General features: G+C 36.7%; 1 protein-coding gene across 1 annotated transcript in view; it reads right to left on the bottom strand.

Moving 5' to 3' along the window:
• The window catches only part of Grid1 (glutamate ionotropic receptor delta type subunit 1), a 711129-nt gene that overhangs the window by 120012 nt on the left and 574261 nt on the right, over window positions 1–16856 (bottom strand). The window lies entirely within an intron of this gene.

Genomic DNA, 16856 nt, shown 5'->3' with positions numbered 1-16856 from the left:
TTTTCAGTCAAAACAAATATTTATTGAATATTTACTATGTACAAGACTATAATTTTACCTTCTGTACTTAAACTAGTTCAACTTTTTTCTAATTTGCAGCTGATTTCTGCCTCTCTTTCTTATCCTTCCCAGATCATCTAACCTAGGGTCTGACTCAAGCTCCTATTTCCCCATTTTATTCTAAGCTAATTTATATTACATTTAACACCTGCTATTAGTTGTAGAAGCTTTTTTCCCCACACACATACACACTGAACAGTAGTTGGGGGCATATATTTACCAATTTATACAATATGATTCCTTGAAAATCCCTTTCACCATAAAACTGACTTACTGTGTGGATCAAGGCTTCATGAAAACCTTGAGGGACATGTGACTGATCTTCCCAAGAGACTTTTCTCAAGAATGCTGGTACCTTCACAACTTTCAAATTGTCAATTTGTTTGTGTGGTGGGGGAAGGTGTTTGTTTGTTTATAGTACATGAGATCAAACCCAGGGCCTCACACATGCTAGGCAAGGGTTCTACCACTGAGCTTCATCCCCAATTACCCCACCACACCTTTTTTAATGCTGAGACAGGGTTTCCCTAAGTTGCCCACCTGACCTTGAACTTGCAATTTTCCTGCCTCATCTTTTCAAATACCTGGGGATTACAGGTATGTGCCTGTCTTGTAAACTTTTCTTTTTCCTAAAAAGTAACAAAATATTTGAAGTTTTATTTTCAAAGATATTATAGATTTTTATTCAAAAGTGCTTTGCCATTATTTTTTATTTGTTCCAATTAATTATACATGACAGCAGAATGCATTTTGATGCACTATACACAAATGGAGCACAACTTTTCCTTTCTCTAGTCATATATGATGTAGTAACATTATTTGTGCCATCATACATGTATCTAGGGTAATGATGCCCATCTCATTCCACTATCTTTCCTACCCCAGTGTCCCCTCCCCTCCCCTCACTCTCCTCTGTCCAAAGTTCCTCCATTCTTCCCATGCACCCCCCGCAACCCCCATTATGGATCAGCATCCACTTATGACAGAAAACATTCAGCCTTTGGTTTGGGGGGATTGGCTTACTTTGGTTAGCATGATGTTCTCCAATTCCATCCATTTACCTACAATGCCATAATTTTATTCTCTTTTAATGCTAAGTAATATTCCATTGTATATGTACACCACAGTTTCTTTATCCATTCATCCATTGAAGGGCATCTAGGTTGGTTCCACGGTTTAGCTATTGTGAATTGAGCTGCTATAAACATTGATGCGGCTGCATCACTGAGTATACTGATTTTAAGTTCTTTGGCTATAGACACAGGAGTGGGATAGCTGGGTCAAATGGTGGAAACCCATTATCTTGAGCCAGCATGAATCAGACATTAATCCAGAACTAATTTTAGACACTTGATTGCAAGTTTGTTTTTTTGTTTGTTCATTTTTGTATGGGTGCTTGTGCATGCAAGCTGGGGAATGAATGGAAGGGAGGCCTCCCACATGCTAAGTAGGCACTCTATCACTGAGCTCCAATTGCAAATCTTAAGCTTTAACCAAATGCAGAGGCAACATGTTTAGACACAAACACAAGTTCTCAGCAGCAGAGCACAAGCATCTGAGAATAGTCTATTAATATTTGTAGACAGGGTTCCTAAAGTTAGGTCTAATTTTGAGAGTTCATTTTGGAATTCCAACATATCAGGTCCACTCTGGACCCTGGGAAGTATAAATCACAGGTTGAAAGTCTCTGTCTCAATCAAGTCCATTTGCATAGGGAAGTGAGCATTTGGTGAAACTTTTACTATCTTAAAACAGAAACTGTGCTAAATGGTCAGAGGGCAGAACTGCAAGAAACTGAGAAAAGAGTGAAATAGGCTGGAAAGCTATCCTGTAAGGGAGGTTCATGAAAAACTTTTAGCAAGACTGAGAGAAAAACACTTGCCCAATGTGTTGGAGAGAAAGATTAAAAAAAAAAAAAAAACTTGGAGAGATTCCATTGATTCTAGCAATGTGTCCTTCATGGTGGAGACAACACATGTATCCAAGCCTTAGCCTCTGCTCTCTGAAAGTCCAGGGCAGCAAGTATTCACTAAAGAGACTGACCGATTCCAGAAGTGCCAACAATAGAGTGAGGACACATAGAGTGAGGACAGCAACAGCAGCAGTTTCACTGCTGCTTAAGATAAAGAAGCAAGGAGATTTTGCTCCAACAACAATAATAACAACAACAACAATGCCAAGTAACTGAAAAAAAACATACTTTAAAAAAATTAGACTACAGGAGACTTGCAAGGAGAGACAGGACATAAAGAATGTTTCATCTTTGGCTGAGCATGGGACAAAGCACGTGGTAATTGCAAAAGTGAGCATGAAGAAAAATGATCTGAAATTTTAAAGAATTCTTAAAGGACTAGTGTAAGTCAGCATGACTGGATTTCAGGAGCTTCAGACTCAAGGGAGATCATGCACACTCTTTTCTATGAAGTCTCCACTAAGTGGAGTGGGAGAAAGAAAAGCAGTATGGTATTTAAAAATTATGGAACAATACTAAGTGTATGTATTACCAACATAGAACTTGCATCAGATATATGTAGGAAAGCTTACAATTGAACTATAAGACAACCCAACTTTTAAAAACAGAAAAAGGATTATTTTTTTCCAAAGAAGACACATGAAATATAAACCAATATAAACTTGAAAATATACATACTCAACATCCTTCCACATCAGAAGATATGCAAAATAAGATCACAAAGAGATACTGCTAAACCTCATTAGGATGGCTAAAATCCAAGTCAGATATTACCAAGGGTCAAAGAGGATCAGGAATGCAAACTGTACAGCAAGACAAGAAGATAATTTGGCAATTTCTTATAAAGCTAAACATACCCTTACAGTCCCACCTGGCAAATCTACCTCTAGGCATTACATAAGGAAAATAGGAAATATGTTCATGCAAAGGTCTGTATGGGAATATTCATAGAAGCTTTATTCAAAATAGACAAAAATAGAAAGTCGCCAAATGCTGATCAGCTGGTGAATGAATAAACACAGTGTGGTATATTTATATAACAGAATACTATTTCAGCAAAACATGGGTGAAGCTCAGAAGCATTATACTAAGTGAAAATGCCAGACACAAAGACCCCATATTTCATGATTCAATTTATATGACACTCTCACAATGGCAGTATGATAGGTAATGAAAATAGATCAGTGGTTGTCTGAGGTTGGGAATGGGAGGAAGATATCAAATGCAAAGAGAAAGCAGGACTTCTTGGAGGTAATGGAACAATATTTTTAATGTTGTAGTGATTATACTACTGTATACATTTGTCAAAGTTGATCAAACACTGTACACCTCAAATGGGTGCATGGAATTGCATTTAAATAGACATGCTATCTGTGTATGAGTGTGTGGATGAGGAAGGAGGAAGAGAAAGCAGGGGGTGGGGGTGGATTTTGAAAATAATGGAGCCCTGTGACAGGGAGTAGCACCAACCTGTTATCTGACCTGACTGTGACCATAGGGCAGGGTGGATGAGAGGAAAAGATTCCCAAAATAACAATATAACCAATATTATTACACTCAGGTAATGTTGCTTTAACTACCTAAAGCTGGATAGTATCAAGTGGCTGGGAAATTGCATATCAATTTCAAAGAACTGGATGTACCTTCACAAGGGTTTAAGAACATAAGCACAATTTTACCTGAAAATAGTTCTATGGTGTTGTGGGAAAAAATAGATTATAAAACATTTTATACAGTGTGTTTCAACTTATTTTAATGCTTATTTCTTTTTGTGAGATGGTGCACATATACACCTAAAACACAAATGTAGCTATCAGTGGCCAATTCTGGCATGGGGTAGAGCATTGGGACTACAAAGAATGTTCATCCTTGCACAATGCAATCTTGTAATGTTTGAATTGTTTTACAGAGAGGAAGCATTGCTTTTATAATCAGAAGAAAAACAATAAAGCAATTTTCATTTTGAAACTGCACTGCGAACTGGTGTATAACTGTAATGTTGGTTTTGTGTCTCTTTTTAATTGTTTTAAGTATACTGGGTTTGTCTCTCTAAGTCAACTGCAATTTCTAGCAATGGCGGTATCTGAGGTGGGACACAGTGGGTTGAAATTCTAGATCTTCCATTCATGAGCCAGGGTGACCTCTGGCAAGTTAACTTAACTGGCCATGTTCTTTCTTTGGGCTCAAGCATCCTTATCTGTAGCTTCCATCAGAAATGAGTTATTATTATGGACAATAGGGTTTATTTTCCTCTCAGGTCTCTATGATGCTCAGGCCCATACCAACAGCTTGTGAAATTCTTGTGGTTTGAATAGACTAGAATTAATGGCACTACACACACTATTCATCAGTCTGAATTCTGACAAGACATGTTCCGCCAGCCAGTTCTATGAGTTCCCACATTGGGAAAAAAAATAAAAGACAGGTGTCTCCTGTTAAACTCTCTACATTCTTGGCCTTGTCTTCTTCCTGGAACACCCTCCTCTTCCTTTATTCTCTGACTCCTACTTATTGTTTGAAAATCATTTTCAATATCCTTCTTTGCATCTCCAGGAATAAGTGTCTCTCTTTGGCAAGTCCATAACATTCTGACCATAGCTCTGTAGAAATCCTTTCTCAATATATTAAAATTCACAAATAAACTATATCTCTGTTAAGATAGGAACTTTCTCTTCTTCATTTTGGTACAGTTAATAAAATCTTATTAGAAAAATTAATAAAAATTGATCACCCTTGGACACTTGCTCATTAACTAGCTATGATTTTATGTTTTTGCAAACTCTAGGTAGCATCCTATATATGAAGCTCTGCAAAAGACTTTCTCACTCAGTGCTGATTTAAAATGGTTGAAAGTTTGGGGGCTGTATTTTCCTCTTTGCATTGTTTTTATGATGAAAAATTATTTTAAGACTTCTAGCTATGGAAAAGTATTACCAAAAATGAGAATCCAATGACATAAATTAAAAAAAAAAAAACACCACCTTACATGTCTTTACCTCTACCCTTGTTAGTGTGTGAACCAGATGCATCTTGTCTTGGGTTCATCCCTTATCTATTGAATCAGTGTCTGTATTTTAATAAGATCCCAGGTGACAGATAAGCAGAGTAATGCTTGAGAAATAGTTACTAGATTATGGCACCATTATTTTTGTCTAGGACCTTTAGGACCTGTTTTGATCATCTCTCAATTCCTCTCTGTCCACCTCCTAACTAACCTCCACTCAGTAGCCAGAGGTTTCTTTTTTCTTGTTCTTCATCTTCTTCTTCTACTTTTTTTTTAAAAAATAAACATTGTTTTCTTTTGCCCTCCTTAAAAATTCTCAAGCAGTTTCCTACTAAGCTTGGATTATCCTTTCTGAGACCTGTATGACTCACCAAGACCTGGACCATGTCTGACCTTCAAACGCATACTGGCTCACCATATCCCACCAATACCAGCCACCTTTCATTTTCACAAGCTGAGGTCCTTTCTGCTTAGGAACTTTGTGCATGCCCTTCTCTTTCCTGATAAATCTTATCTCTACCATTCACATCCTTTGCTTGGCTCTTTCTCATCTGGTGGGTCTTGCCTGAAATTCTACTGATAAAAAACTTCCCAGGTCATTCATCCTAAATACTCTGAAAATATTCTCAAATACAGAACTTTGCTACTTTCTTTGTAGCTCTCAAATACTGTAACTGAAAAAAAACACCCTCCATGATAGATGTTTGTTTTGCTCACCATAATATACTAAAAATATGACAAAATTTCTGACTGACAGCATACACTTAACAAGTATTTGTTTAATAAACAAGTAAATTGAAGATCTAGTCCAGGTACAAGTAAACTTTCCCATAAATGACTAGAAAGTCAATATTTTGGGTTTCTTGGGTCATATGGTCTCTGTAGTCAACTACTCAATGGGTATAGCTAGGTTCGAACAAACTCTGCTTTCAAAAGAAATGGCAGGCTGGATTGAGCCCAGAAGCCATAATTTACTAATTCCTGATGATCAATATCCTTATTTCTATTGTTTGCTCTGTTTAGAATATTTTCCCTTTCAATTGCCCTTTCCAATCATGTTTCTTTTCTCAAGGTTTAATTTGTTATTTCTTACTTCTTTAAAAGGTCATGTTTTGAGGAAGCTCCATTTTATCCCTTCAACCAGAAGTGACAGATCTTCCCACATCCTTAAGACAATATGCTTACCCTTCTTCATGGCAATGATCACATTCGGATTCCCCTGACAGTTCCTGCAGCCGATGGTATATTCTAAAGATGTCTGTGATAAAATTGCCCACTTCCCATGCTCTTCCATAATATCATTTCTCCTCCTCCTATTAAGAAGTAAAGTCTAATTCATCCTCTTTTAATCTGGTCTGAATTTGATTCTGTCTATCTCTGAGGCTAGATTGGAAAAGGCTAAGATGCTTCTGCCCAGTTCTCTTGAGATGCTTGTTCTAGGATAAAACTCTATACCCTTGACACCTTTGAAAATTGGGGCCAGATAATTTTTTTCATTTTCTTTTCTTTTCTTCAAGAGGAAGGGGCTGTTCCATGTATTACAGGATGTTTAGCAACATCCCTGATCTCTTTCAGCTAGATTACCATAGTACTACCCCAGTGTGATAATAAAAAATATCTTCAGCATTGTCCAAAATCCACTGGAGGGCAGAATTACCCCCACCACTACCCACTGAGTACCACTTATCTAGGGGAATCCAGATGCTATGCAAAAAACACAACCCTAAGAACATGCAGCTGAAAAGACCACAAGTAGATATTCTGCTTGACAGTCTCTTAAGGGTTCAGCCTTCCAGCCACTCGGGCAAAGTAGCAGACATGTTAGTAAAGCCATCCTGGACTCGTAAGACCAACCTATCAGCCAGGAAAGTCCTACTAATTAGCCCCCAAATCAGAAGAATTGCTAAGCTGAGTTCTGAGCAAACTTCTAACATATAGAATCCATGATATACAATCGTTATTGATAATATTGAGTTTTAAGTCATTTGTTACATAGTTATAGTGACTTGAACAGCATTTGGTACCTGGAAATATGATGTTACTATAAGAGAAAGTACAAAATGTGTGAAATATGCTTTGAGACTGAGTAGAAGTTACAAGACCCCTAAGGAGATTTATGGTAGATATAAAACTCAAAGAAATTGACTATAAGAGTTCAGGGAAAAATATTGAAAGCTAGAAGAAAAAGTGCCTTTGTACATAGTAGTTGAAAATTAAGAAAATCTGTCATCGGCAATAATATGGATAGTAGAAATGATACTTAATAAACTGATGAATTTAAGAAGGAGTTTTGAACATTCCTTTGTTCTTGCTTATCTGTTTATCATAATGCATGCATAGATGCATAGTGTTTTAGTCAACTTTTTTACTGCTATGACCAAAAGACCTGACAAGCAAAATTATAGGAGGAAACGTTGGGGGGCACATGGTTTCAGAGATCTCAGTCCATAGATGGTCAACTCCATTGCTCTGGGCCTGAAGTGAGGCAGAACATCATGTTGGAGAAATGTGGCAGAGTAAAGCAGCTCAGGACACTGTATTCTGGAAGCACAGAGACTCTCTGCTCATCACAGACAAATTTAAACCCCAAGGGCATACCCCCAGCTACCCACCTCCTCCAGCCACACCCTACCTACCTACAGTTACTACCTAGTTAATCCCTATCAGTGGATTAATGCACTGATTAGATAAGGGCCTTCCTAACCGAATCATTGCATGTCTAAACTTTCTTGCATTGTTTCAGAAATGAGATTTGGGGGAAACCTCATATCTACACCATAACTCACAGATAGTTCATAGATGAACCAAAAAGAAATTCTATTTTCAAGTAGAATTTAGGAAACATATATAGAATCTAGGCTTGGTTAGATTAAAGACCTAAATTATTTTTCATTTTTAATCTTGTCTTGCAAAAAAATTCCAAAAATAAGATAGTTTCTCAATGCAAAGATCAAATCCTTCAGACTACCCAGAAGAATGTTCCAGGAAGTCAAGGGTCTGATTATCAAACTCTTTCTTAAGCCCTCATAAATATTTAAGGTGATGTATTATAGATCTTTCAGCGAGACAAAATCTTGAAGGTGCATATCACAGACATTCTCTGTTAAACAATAGAATATCTTAAATCTATAACAGCCTGTTAGGAAGCCCCAGCTAAAGAAGAGTGTATCAGTCTGCTTTGTGTCACTTTAAAATACCCAGCAAGAACAGCTTTGAGGAGAGAAAGTTTGTTTTGGCCCATGATTTTAGAGGTTCAGTTATTGGTGAACTGACTCCATTGTTCTGGGCTCAAGTAAATCAAGACAGGAGGGCATGGAAGAGAAGCCTTGCTCCATTAACAATGGACAGGAAGCAAAGAGAGAAAGAGAAAGGGGCCAAAGGGATGATGAATCCTTCCACATAGTTGTCACCCAGTTAGTCCATTCAAACTAAGGTGGGCAAATTAGGTTATAGCTCTCACAATACATTGGATTTTGCCTTCCTGCATTAACACAGAAGTTTTGGGGGACACCTCATATCCAAATTATAACAAAAGCTTCTCTCAAAGAATTTATAAGCATGCTATCATCTATTGTGGTAAGCAACCAATAAACTTAACAGGAAGTCCATGTAGTTTTTAAAGGAATTATAATGGCAGAAGTATAGCCAGGTTAAGCTAAATGGGTTGGAGAGAAGGTAAAATGAAAGACACTTAGATCCTTCAGTCTCTGTGGGTAGGGAGCATCTGAGAAAACGATTCAGCTGTAAGCAGAAAAGTAAGGATTATTGGTTCTGATTTATAAATAATTTTTCCTTTTCCATTTCCAGAAATGGAAAAATTATTTATAAATCAGAATCAATAATCAATATTTCAAAGGATAGAGTAAAGAAACAGAGAACCACTTTCTGGAAGTAACAAAGGCCCCTAAACAAGGAGTTCATGACATGAGCCCAGCTGAATATTAGAATTACAATATACAGTTATCACTATGTGCTTCCTAATTCCTTTCTCCCTCATGGGTGAGAATATTTATTTCAGCCATCCTCACTGGTTTACCTTGTACATTGAGCATGAGAGTCATATAATTTGACCCTTCATATTAGTATCCAAGAATCTGTATTCAAAGATCTTCATCTGTCTCTCAATCTGATTTAGATGGTATGATCTAGGACTATGAGCCAAAATCATAATGGAATAAGACTGTGGTATTCTTGAAGAAGGGAGGTGATATCCAAACCTGTTACTTTGATATGTGAAAGCTTTGCTTTTTCAAATAGAATTATTTTTAGCTCTAATAATCAGTTTGAGTAAATATTCCCTTTTTGTTTGAGAAGGGTATGACCAGAAGCAGCACTTATAGAAGAAGATTCTATCTTCCAAAAGTAGCAATGACATCATCAATGCATTACTTCTTCTAGAATGTGACCTTGTCACTCTTCCATCAACATTCAGAACCTTATTCCTTTTCTCTCCTTGAACCTTAACTGCCTTAGCTTATAATTAATAAACTTTGATTATTAATTATATCAATATTAGAAAACAATATTTATTATTTGAGACAACTGACTTAGTCAATTTGTTTGTCCATTCTGTGTCCCATTATTATCATGTGAAATCTGGGGGTATGAATTCTTAATATCTACCCTTTTCACCTTTGAAACCATATATGAAAGAAAGGATTGAAAGGTATGAAATGAAACCAAAAAGTGCATATTGTATCAATAAAACTAAAAATCATTATATAAATTATATTATATAAATCAATGGTTATGAATATTAAATCAAGGTATATTAATAAACAACATGTGATTTCTGAAGTACATCCTAAATGCACATGCATTGTCCACTTGGTTCTATTGCAGTCCTTAACTGGGGAAAGCCAGCCACCATGTACGAGACTCAACACCCCAATACCACCATGCCAAAGAGGCTGCACGTAGATAGGAAGATAGTTTCAGATGAATTCAATCTTCTAATAATCTTCACCAAGGTACCAGGAATGGGAGTGAAGCCCTCTTGAGCCCTGTTGAGTATAGCTAAGTGACCTCAGTTGATGCCACAAGAAGCCAAAGTCACCTAACCCCAAGGCTGTAGAATCAGTGAGATAAAATATAATTAATATAACATAATATAATTATTGCTGCTTTAAGGCATTGAGTCCAGTTTCTGATGCATTTGCCCTGGTTCTCATGTTTAGAGCATAGGCTGGTTTATTCCTTTCTCTATTCCCACTGTATCTAAAATAATGCCTCCCATACAAGGTAGATATGTTTACACTTTACAAAGTATTGTTACACACATCTCTCAGTGCCACCAACACTTTGTGAGTTAGTAGAAAAGGAATTATTCTCAGGTTTGCTGGTTAAGAAACTATGATTGAGAGAGGTCAAGTGTCTTCCTGTGTCTCTATTAAATAATCCAAAGAGGTTGTAAACTCAGGACTTTATAAATTCAAGTACACTGGACATTCCTCATTAAATGCTCCCTCTGTACACTGCAGCATCTGTATAAAGTTTTGCTTACTTAATGGGGGAAGAAAGAAAGAAAAAGTTAGGCAGGAAAGGAAAGAAAAATATTCCTAAGGTTTTAATTTAATTTACGGTGAAAGAATCTTATCTGAGTTCTGGGGCTGCTGAGGAGGCCAGAACCTAGTCACATTCCTGAGGTCAGCATTTTGCCATTTCTCCTTCTCTTTACATTTTATTTGCTGTGTGGGGAATCATGCCACAGCAATGTCCACCCTGGAAAGCTCACGGGCCTCAGGCCTCCTCCTGCTTGTCCCTTCCTCCTAGCCCCTCACTTTAGAGGTCTCCCAACTGCATAGAAAGCAATTGACTCTCATTCCCCCCAGCACCAGAGTCAAATAATTATTCTTGCCCAGAATGCAGCTATAAGAGAACTAAAACTTTCCCTAAATGTAATTTGTACATAGAACCTTGGAGTAACATTAGGAATCAAGAGATATTTTGAAAATATTTTTATGTTATGGGGGATAGTAGAATCTTTGAGACCAGATGCACTAGCTATGGAGACCGTATAAGGAGGTGATAGATAGATTTTCCTGTTTCTAATTTTCCCTTTCATATTTCATAATTATAATGTAAATAGTATTTGTTTTCAATACCAGTGAGTCTTTAGATTATATGCATAACTTGGATCTGAGCATAATCAAATAAATATCTTTCTTTCTACCACAATAAAAAACAGAAATTCATTAATACATAATACATCACATTGTATAATGTGAAAAAGGCTTTACCTGTGATGAGCTTTAAGAACAGTTTAGGGAAATAGGAGAGAGGTGCATGCACCCCCATGATTGTGTATCTCTCAAGGTCAGCAGCTGTGTGGCAACCAAAGACCCTGGTCTCACAGCACACACTCTTGAGGTAATAACATTTTCAACTGAATTGAAAGGCATGAGATTGAAGGGAATGAAACAGAATGTTCACAAAACTCTTTACTGATAAAAAGGCTATATAGTAATGTAACATGCTACAGTTGAAAAACTTTAAAATCAATAGTGAGCTTGCCTGAGAAATATCACAAGGCGGTAGTCAATTTGTTAGTCCATTCTGTGTCCCATTATTATCATGTGAAATCTGGGAGTATGAATTCTTAATATCTACTCTTTTCACCTTTGAAACTATATATAAAAAAAGGATTAAAAGATATAAAGTGAAGCCAAAAAGTGCATATTGTATCAATAATACTAAACAATCATTATTTTTGGCAGAATGAGTTCAGACAGACTTAAATTTGAATCCTAGCTCAATCACATGTTAATGATGACCTTAAGTAAGCCCCTTTTCCCTTTTTAGCCTCAATTTTATTTCCTTAAAACAGAAAATACAATAACATTGATTGCCAATCCTTGTGAGTTTTAAAATTCACCAATGTTCTGATTACTTCCAAATTTATATTCCCAAATCAGAATTCTTCCCTGGGCTCCTGACTCAAATGTTCAGGTTATAGCTTGACATCTCCATTTGATACCTAACAGACAACACAAAGAATAATTCCCAAATTCCTTAAACACAACCAACATTCTAAATTGTTACTTTCCAAATCTTCTTCAGTTCAGTTAAAATCACCATCATCTTCCAAGTTGCTTAAGCCAGAAACTTTAGAGTTCAACCTTGATTTCACTTCCATCTCACAGCCATGTGCTAGCCATGTTTGTTCTGCTTCTGAAATATATCCCGAAACTACACTATCTCTATTGCTGCCTCTCTAATCTCAGTCACCATTATCACTTGGAACACTGAAGCTACTTTGTAACTGGTATCCTATTTCTTCACTGACATCATATGGTTACAGGCAGTTATGGTTCATCAAATATCAATATCTTCCCTTAGATTTCCTCACCTCATTTCACTAAAGATGAGAGGCACATGCCTGAATTCTAACAAATGATAAGCTAGCAAAAAGGATTATAAATATTGGCCCAGCACATATAAGGGCCTGTGTGCTTATTCTTTCGTCTCTTTAGTGGCAACCCACATGGTGGTAAGGTAGAATCACAGGATAGATGTTTCCTGGATCTCTGAGTCACTGCATGGAGAAGAAATTTCCTAAAGAAATGTCTAACCATATCAGGCTTTGTGTGAACAAGAAACAAACACTTATTGTGTTAACACTGAAAACGATAGTGTTGCCTATCTTGACCATAATTCAGCCTCTATACAGCAGAGTAATATTTCAGAAGCATTAAATCAGTTCATTTCACTCCATCATGGTTTAGTGTCCCCCAAAAGCTCATGTGTGGCATAATGCAAGAAAGTCTGGAGGCAAAACAATTAGGTTATAAGAACTTCAACCTAATCAATGTAGTAATCCCTGGACATGGATTAACTGAGGGTAACTGCAGACAGGTAGTTTGTGGATGACAGAGTTGGGCCACTGGGGGCATGCCTTTGGGGTTTATATTGTGTTCCTAGTGAGTAGAGGTCTCTTTGCTTTCTGGTGTCACCTCCAGGGGTGCTTGGGTGCTTTCTCCTTTAGCAACCTTCTGCCATGTTGTACTGCCTCACCTCAGGCCAAGAGCAATGGAGCTGGATGTCTGTGGATTGAAGCCTCCAATTAAATTTTCCTCTAAAATTGTTCTTATCAGGTCTTTTGATCAAGTGGTAAATAGGCTGACTAAAACACACTCCCTCGTTTAAATGTTCTCTTGGCACCCATTTAACATAAACCCAAACATTCTATAGATTTGATCTCAGTCTAACAACATTCTACCACTTCCTTCCAGTTATTGAAAATGGTCACACTGGCCCTCTGGCTGTTCCTCAAACATTCTAGAACTATACTCAGTCTTTGCACATGTTCTTCCTTTGGAAACATTTTTACCCTTGAAGTACTCTCTTGCAACAGAAGTCCTCATTTTCTCTGAAGGAATTCCTTGTTAATCCTGTCTAAATTGAGTCCCTTGTGAGGACTCCATTGATTGACCTGTTCCATTTTGATAGTTTATGTATGACCATAATCTATCTCCCTTCACTGGAATATAAACTATCTAAGGACAGACTATTTTTAAATCCATTTTCAGCAGTATACTCAGTACTTATTAAGGTGCCTGGCATAGAGCAGGCAGTCACATCCAAAAGATGAAGATATGCATACCTATCTCTATCAATAACTGAATTCCTATAGATGACTGAAGTATAGATCTGAAAGAATCCTAATATAAGATCATGTGGAGCTTTCCCTCAACCAAAATTCAGAGAATAACTGTTCTCAGAAGCATGAGATTCTTCTGACCTGTGACTAGGCAAGAATTTGGGCATGGTATCATCAACTGTGATTGGTTGAAAAAGTATGATAAATTCCATTTGCAAGAACAGAGCTTCTTCCCTGGACTTTTAAAAAGAATATTTTACAATATAAAGCATGCAGATATAATGAAAAGAAAGAAAACCAGAAAAATACTTCCCAAAAGAGAATACTCCATTATCTATCAAGCAGAAACACACCCAATCTAATAAAATAAAAAGGCAAGTTGTAAGCTTAAAAAATATTATTACAGTGAAATGCCTAGTGATGACATAGTGACATGAGCACAATTATATTATAAGGTAAACTGGTACTCTGTGGAAAGTGACTTAGCAGCATGCATCAAGACCATAACAGATATATCTATTTTTTTCTTTTTCTTTTTAATTGGTATCAGGGATTATAATGCAGAGGGTACTTAGGTGTTTAACCACTGAAACATATCCCCAGCCTTAAATAAATAAATACATATATATATATATATATATATATATATATATATATATATACACACACACACATATATATATATATATATATATATATATATATATATATATATATATTCATACTTATGCCATATATGTATGTATATGTGGGGGGGTGAATGGCCCTTAGAGACAGGGTCTTACTAAGTTGCTTAGAGCCTTGCTAAGTTGCTACAAATCTCTTCACCAGTAATTTCAATTATAAGGAAATTTCCCAGTGAATGACTTCTATATATTAATAACATGCCAAAGACATACACAAAGATCATAATCAGAGAACTAGACATAACAGCTAAAATACACAGAAAGGGAGCTCCTTAAAATCAAATTATATGAGAATTGTTAAGTTGCTATGGTCTATCCCCTGAAAATAACACTAGGGAGCACTAAAAATGACTATTTGAACTAATAATAAGTAGGGCTGGGGCTGGAGCTCAGCGGTAGAGGGCTCATCTAGCACGTGCAAGGCCCTGGGTTCAATCCTCAGCACCATATTAAAAATAAATAAAATAAAGGTATTAAGTACAACTAAAAAATAAATATTAAAAAAATAATAATAAGTAATGATTATTATCATTAATATTATCATTACAATGCTAATCAGTATTAACTTTAGAAAAATGTCATGACCCTGAATGTTGAGTAGTAATGATCAGAAGGGGAATCCTGTAACTGTTGAAGAAATGCTTACTTGAAATAGAAAGTGTGGTGTCTGTGGTAGAGTGAAGGCCCTGAGAGAAAAGGACATAAGATGAATGGAGATTCTGGGTGCTTACATTCTTGCAATCTGAAGAGAGAAAAGAGCCAACAGTTTGTAAGAATCAAACTAAATGGAGCAGAAAGTCTGGCTGAGTCTGAACTGCAAAGCACCACTTCTGGTTGCCCTGGTTACAGGCCCCATTCTCTTGGTAGTGATATTATAAAAGAGTCAAGTCACATGCAAATGAAGTAAGCAGATCTTAGGAGGGAGTCAGGTTGGCTCCAAGGAGCTCTTCCTGGGGGCAGGTCTGGGGAAGAGTTTGAGAAGGGTTTGCACAGGAGTCACAAGAGAACATCATAATCAAAATAAGGAGGGACAGCTGCTGAAAGCAGGAGAACACCAGATCTGCTGTCACTCCCACTGGGACGGTTCCCATGGCATCAGTGAATCCACACAATTTTTCACCTGTCCAGTCTGATATCTTTTGTTACATGGAAGAGGAACTCCCAGGACTGAAACATATGGAGCTCAATTTCCATAAAGGTGGGAAATCAAGATTACATGATCAGAAAAAAAGGTGTATATTTATTTATTTATTTATTTTTTAAAGAGAGAGAGAGATGGAGAGAGAGAGAGAATTTTTTTTAAATATTTATTTCTTTTAGTTATTGGCGGACACAACATCTTTGTTTGTATGTGGTGCTGAGGCTCGAACCTGGGCCGCACGCATGCCAGGCGAGCGCGCTACTGCTTGAGCCACATCCCCAGCCTAAAGGTGTATATTTATACACACACACACTCACACACATATTTATTACAAGTATATAAGTATTTAATATTATAAATGTGCATATATATGTAGTATAGGTTATATGGGAATATACAACAGAAGGATAAATTCAAATTTTAATGATTTTGTTGCTGTTGTTTTTGCAGAGCTGGAGATGGAATTCAGTCTCACACATGTTAGGCAAATGCTCTACACTAACCTATATCCTATCCCTAATAATCATTTCTTAAAGTAATAAAATAATTACTTTTGTAATAATTCAATGCATTTTAAAACTTTATATGAGTTTAACTTATTTTTATAATCATGAAAATTAAGTATGATTCTAAAGCCAAACTTTGATGTAAACCCAGGCTGTGGACTTGCTATTTCCACATCAACGGCCAGCTGAAGGTATCATCCCCGCACACACAGCACACCCACTAGTCAGCCACTGACTAGCCAGGACAGAGATACCTCCGTCTTCCCCAAAATGGCCTTTCTTCAATCCACATTCTTTCTTTTCTTTTCTTTTCTTTCTTTCTTTCTTTTTTTTTTTTTTTTTTTTACATACATGACAGTAGTATCCACATTCTTCAATGAGCCTTGGAATAGACAAACTGTGGAAAGAGATGATGTGCCTGCCCTTGAGAGTGTCTTTATGATTCTTTTCATTGGTTGAGCACCAAAGCACACACAACCCCAGTCCTCAGGCCTTTTATGAGTTAGAGTTGGTAAGAAACCAGAACCAGCACTGAGCCTCACATTCCAACTGGAGGAAGTACAGAAATCTCGACCTGTACTTGTAGGGTAAAGATTGAGATGTGACTGACCACCTCTGGGGCTTGGAAGGCCTTAGAGATAACCTCATGCCACTTTCAGGTCCTGAAAGGGTAATATACCCCTGTCAAGCCACACACCAATTTATGAATACTTAATATTAATAATATATGTATTAATGACATACAGATATATACCAACATATTATATAATACATAATTATATGTCTGTAATAGAAATTTTACAAGTAGAAATAAAGATGAAATAAAATATTGTTCAATGTGTTGCCAGACATGGTAATACTATCATTAGTGAATACCTGAAGACCCAA

The sequence above is a fragment of the Marmota flaviventris genome, chromosome 4, assembly GCF_047511675.1.
Source record: "Marmota flaviventris isolate mMarFla1 chromosome 4, mMarFla1.hap1, whole genome shotgun sequence".
NCBI classification, from domain to species: domain Eukaryota; kingdom Metazoa; phylum Chordata; class Mammalia; order Rodentia; family Sciuridae; genus Marmota; species Marmota flaviventris.
This window is presented reverse-complemented; position numbering and strand designations above follow the sequence as displayed.